The 6,045-nt window shown below is 38.8% G+C and overlaps 1 pseudogene; it reads left to right on the top strand.

The window, feature by feature from the left end:
- The first annotated feature begins 4,281 nt into the window (after positions 1–4,281).
- On the top strand, positions 4,282–5,790 carry LOC149141091 (exportin-T pseudogene; annotated as a pseudogene).
- The last annotated feature ends 255 nt before the right edge of the window (positions 5,791–6,045 follow it).

Raw genomic sequence — 6,045 nt, 5'->3', positions numbered from 1 at the left:
GCTAAGTTGCAGGTCACAACCCTCATTCCTATGGTGAGAAATGTGGGAAGGGCTAAGCAAAAAGACCTTTTCACATTAGAGGTTGGCAACCAGAAGATTAGAATATTGCACCACTATGAAGATTGTGATATGAAATTTCTCCGATAATAACGATACAGACAGTTAAAGGCTAATGGGTTGGAAGCTATAAGATTGAATGCAAAAATAGAGGATTTGGTCTCAGGATTAATGGCAACTATCAAAGATCACTGGGTAAAGGTAGAAAGGAACGCAATATTTAGGAAAGAGTGTTGGGTCTGCCTTGAGGTGAGACAAGTTATTCCTATGCTCTAATGCACATCTCAGTGAGTTAAGTAGATGAATGGGTTAACCGCCATAAAACAAATGCAAATCAACATAGTTGGAGTCAAATGGATCAACATAAAACTCTAAGATAAGGAAACAAGGAAAATGGTCCACAGAGAGGCCATACCAAAGTACATCCAAGCCATGCAAATCCATGAATAAGCATGGAGAGCCTTAGTGAAAGGAGTGTTGTTCACATAGAGGATTGTACCTAGTGGAGTGTGTAGGTGGACTGAGAATTCATTCTTAGTATGGAGAAACAGTTAGGTGCCCATTTTCATGGTTGATGCAGTGGTAGAGACCAAGTCATACGTGATAGAAGAATGGAAGAGCCATGCTAAAGTACACTCACACAGTGTGAACATGGGACAGAGTGGCAGCATTGATTGGGGGATAGCAGACGAACAAAATCCAAGAGCTCAGATGAGCAATGTGGGGGAAGAAACATAGTTTCCAGAGAGCTAAGAGGAAAAGATCTAAGTGTGTGTATTTTTGTGTAAGGCTGAGTGAGATCTTGTTCTGCAGAGAGAGGCCAAGAGTTCCTATGCAAAGGTAAGAGACCTCGAGAGCTATGTTGCTATGTGTTAGGCACAATTTCCCTGTGCGATGTGAGAAAGGCTGAAAGTGCCTATGTTGTGGGAAAGGTCGAAGGTGCCTATGCAGAGAAAGAAGGCAAAGAGATTTGTGTGTACTACGGAGAGAAAGAGGTGGAGAGTTGAGTGCATGCTAATGAATAGCAGAGGTCAGAGAGTCGCGTGGATAGTGATGAGTGACTGTTGTTGAGCATATAAGTGGGCTGTAGTAGAGTGAGCAGAGAACAAAGTTGAGATCATGCTGAGTGGCTGTCAATTACAGAGAACATACAGTTCCTATTTGAGTGTGGTTTGGTGCCTGCATACAGGAAGTTGGTGCTTCCATCTTTAGTGGGTTCTTGAGAAGACTTGGGGGTTGGTGCCTCCTACAAGTTGGCTTGCAAAAATCCAAGGACATGCAAGTTGGTGCTTACAAAAAATCCGTGAGGTTGATGCCTCACATGGGGCTTCTGGTAAGATGGACAGTTCTCTACCAAAAGAGGGAGTTGGTGCTTCCTACTAGTCAGTGCTAGCAAACAATCAAAGGGAGTTGGATCTTCCTATGAGTGGGTGCTCACAAAACAAATTTATGTAATAGAGTAGGTGCTCTTATTTACATCAATAACAACAACAAGCTTTGGTGGTTTTTATCTGAAAGGGCTTCCACATAAAAATCTTGTGTCTCATGTGTATGATACTCATGGTGTGTATGCTTGTATGTTGATTTCATGTTGCTTCCATATTACATATTGCTACTCATTATATGGATGGTTTTCAAGTATAAATAAGAAAAGAAAATTGGCATAAAAAGTTAAAATTAAGGCTTAATATCGATTCACCCTCCTCTTAGTATTATCATTATTTACAACAAAGTCTGCATGCACCCTCAGTGTAAATAATCTGTCACATATGGATTTAAACAATGATTTTATATAGACCCAGTTCCTAAAATCAATAAATTGTTAACATCATAATTTATAATTGCTGATGAAACTGTTAATCACATGTATAAATTCTGAAGGAGAACATAGAAGATGATCCTGAAACTAGGCTAAATATTTGTAGTATTCCATTATTGAATCACAATAGTTATTTATTTATTATCATTCTCCCATAAACTAAGGCATTTGCAATAAATAAATATGTCGCTTATTTTATTGAATTTTTTTTACAGAGATCAGAAAACCAATTAAACATGGTTTAAAAATGGACATTATGTATAGAAGTTTCTTGTTATACCAGTCCAAGGAAAGCAGTGAGTACTTATGTGTTATGCAATATTGTGACAAACATAGTCCTCCAAAGGAAAAGGAATGTACCTGTAAGAACAACAAACAATGAAGCATATTATATTTCATTGATGGAAGGCTTAGGAACAACTAGGGAGCATGGATCGAATGGAATTGTAGTCTTCACCAATTCCAAACTTGTGTGCAACCAGATGAAAGGTGGTTACCAAGTTAAAAATGAGAGCTTAAAACAACTGCATGGAAAAGCAAAAAATATTGTTAGCCAAATTCAATCATTTATTATAAGACATTGTGCAAATGTTAATAGGATGTCTAATGATCTATTGTATGGGGAAATTCCAATTCAAGGTTTGTGTGTGAATGTTATGAAACCAGCTCATAAAAAGATAGAAAAGATAGATCAACGCCTTAGAATTCAGCCTCTTCGAGGGGGCAACCTCCTTCACATTACACAAATGAATGATTCCTTGATGATTCAAATGACAAAATCTCCTTTCTATATATAGGAGTCTAAGGAGTCACAATATAACCTAGCTGACCAAACAATAATAATATAAAGGCACAAAAATAACAATAGAGGGATTCTATGGGGCACAGTAATAACAATATGGGGACAATAGGGGCACAATAATATTAATAAGGGATACAACTACAATAGTAATGGGGTAATCACTAGTATTTGAGGGACCTAACATGCCCCTCTCCTTCAAAAATGTGTTGTCCTCAATGCTTGAGTAGTTCTGGATGCTTCTGTAAAAAATTCTCATCCTCCCATGTGGAATCTTCAGCGGATAAGTTCTTCCACTTGATGATATACTCCGTAGCTGTTGAGTTATTGTTTCTGTGACTGCTTCCTATTCCAATATAATTTTTCCTTCCTCGTCAAGTTCTGGCAATATTGTTTGAACTGGGAGCTTGTCGCCTATAACCTTTTTTAAACATGTAACATGGAAAATTGGGTGCACTCGAGAAGCTGCAGGAAGCTCCAATTTGTATGCCATAGTACCAATATTTTGCAACACCATGTACAGACCATAATGCTTTGGTGATAATTTATTATCTTTCTTAGCTTGCTTTAGGGACATTTGTTTATATGGTTGTAGCTGTAGGAATACCCAATCACCTACATCAAAACTTCTTTCGCTGCGATGTTGATCTACCTGTTGTTTCATTCTATTTTGCGCCAACACGAGGTTATCCTTTAAGAGTTGGAGGACTTGTTGTTGATGCTCGATGTGATGTTCCACTGCTTGAACCTTAGAATTTTCTATTAAATATAATGTGATGGATGGTGGCTAATATCCATAAAGTGCCATAAATGGGGTCATTTTTGTTGCTGTATGGAATGAAGTGTTATACGACCTGTTAGACTCTGTCTCATGTCAGAGATTGATTCTTCTTCAAAACAGGGTTTTGAAGAAGAAATCATTAATGTTGCTTTTCAGATTATGTGATTTATCTCCAGCTCTTCAAAAGGGAGCAGCTTCCTCAGCTCCTATCTCTGCAAAAGCACAAACACAATTCAAATCATCATCTCTTGTTACGATGGTCAGTTTTCTTCGAAGGATTATAGAGTCTTGCCATGAAGCAGCTTGGAGTAATTCAATCATTCTGAAAGATGCTATGGGTAATGGTGGCCGAAATAAGATGGCAGTGGAGGCATTGCAAGTCCTTACGCATGTTATACATGAAAATGGAGGGAATATGTCTCCTTCAGATGTTACATTTACTTTGGATTTTCTTCTATGCTTACTGTCATGCCGGAATTTTGAGGTGTCATCCACTTCATGGGAAAACGTTAAAAAAAAAGTGCAACCTGCAAAAAACTATTTTAAAAGTCAGAATGTGGAAAATGAAGTTGAGCTCCAGACATTGGTTTTTGTTGCCATAGGCAACCTTTTGCTCGGGCTGGGTCTGTAGTGTCAAGAGAAACATGGAAATTAACAATTGAGGCCCTGAGGAAAGTGATGGATTTCCTGGCATCAAAATGCCACCTGGAAGAAGACAATGTCATGTCCAGGTACTATGCTGCTGTTCTTCGTTGTCTGCAGTTGGTGTTGTCAGACTCAAAAGGCCCTGTCGCAGAGCGTGTGCCAGGTTTTGTGGCAGCATTGGGGAGGTTTCTCATCGGCACCCTTGGCAAAGGAACGCACATGATTCAATCCAAACCCTGCATGCTCAATTACTCAAATTCGTTGAAATTTTGTGTACATAAAGCGCGGTGCATCTAGAACCATCGCTTATTTAAACGATAGTAGGGCATAGCTAATAAGAACTCTGTCCCAGGAAGGATTCAAACTGGTTGAACTTTTGAAGAAGCTAGTTATTTCTTGAGGTATTGGAGGATATTGATCTTTTAGTGGTTTTCTAGTGTGAGCTTGAATTTGGTATCCATGGATGATTTTGAGAGGGCAATACTCATCAGTTTCGATCAGACTGGCGGCATTGATCCTCAGTTGAAAGCTCAAGCTACAGCCTATTGTCAACAAGTAAAACAATCACCTTCAATCTCACAGCTTTGCATACAAAGATTCAGTGCCAGCAATTATGCAGAAGTGCAGTTCTGGTGTTTGCAGAGTTTGGAAGAAATTGTCAAGCTCCGCTATACTTCATTAGATCAGCAAGAACAACTGTTTATCCAAAATTATGTTATGTCCTTCGTTTGTATGGAAGGAATCGAGAATGGTTTGAATCACCAGAGTTCAGGATTAGAGAGACCAGTTTTTGTGAAAAATAAGCTGGCTCAAATTTTTGCTATTTTAATCTTTATCTTGTATCCGGCCCGGTGGCCATTGGTTTTCCTAGATTTGCTGTCTGCTGTGAGCAAAGGTCCCATGGTTGTAGATATGTTTTGCCGTATTTTTAATGCACTTGATGACGAGTTGATTAGTTTGGATTATCCTCGTAATTCTGAGGAAATCAGCATTGCAGGACGGATAAAGGATGCAATGAGAGAACAATGTGTGCCTCAGATTGTAAGAGCGTGGTATGATTTGGTGGTTTTCTACAAAGATTCTAGGCCAGAGTTAACTGCAATGCTTTTAGAAACAGTACGAAGATATGTGACTTGGATTGATAGCTTTATACTTATATTATTTGAGTTTATTTTGTCAGAACAAAGATCTTCAGTGCTTAGAGGTTCTGCAGCCAATTGTATTTTAGCCATAGTATCAAAGAGGATGGATCCAAAATCTAAGATTTCTCTTCTTAGACAGTTACAAGTAGGTCGGGTATGTGGTGTGGTGCTTGGCAAAGAAGATTCTGAAATCACTTCAAGACTTGGTGCTCTTGTTACGGGATTTGCAGAAGAGGTTTTAGAGTGTGCTCGAAAATTTGATTCAAATGAAATTCCTAATGAAACACCCGCAGTGAAAGAAGTTATTACAGAAATGCTGGATGAAGTTATGCCCTCAGTATTTTATTTTATGCAGTATGGGACTGAGGATGGTGATTCTAATACGCAGCAATTTGTGAGGCCATTGAAGAAATTGGTGTTATTATTATGCATATCGAAATTCAAAATCGCCAAAGGGAAGATCAACCGTTTGCATATGAATTACAGATACATGAACGTGGCAGTGGTTGCAATGTTTAAGGCAGAAAATCTGGACCGAGACCATTAATAGCATTGCAGTGATATGGTAGCGCTCATCATCCGGATTCTCTTGAGGAAGAAGACGCTGAAGAGGCATTCAACATCATGATTTGGCTAAATAAATACTTAACTCAAAACAGAATTTTCCCATTTATTTTTAGATCGTATTTTTAATACGTGAATTGTTTTTGCCCCCAAGCTCAACTGTAAAGACATCTGTCACAGCAGAAGACGGGTCAATGCGCCTACTTCTATCCTCAGTCCCGATTCAAAAGGGCCAGCG

The sequence above is a fragment of the Pinus tabuliformis genome, chromosome X, assembly GCF_031772625.1.
Source record: "Pinus tabuliformis cultivar Carrire ecotype Pingquan chromosome X, CPIR1, whole genome shotgun sequence".
Lineage (NCBI taxonomy): Eukaryota > Viridiplantae > Streptophyta > Pinopsida > Pinales > Pinaceae > Pinus > Pinus tabuliformis.
This window is presented reverse-complemented; position numbering and strand designations above follow the sequence as displayed.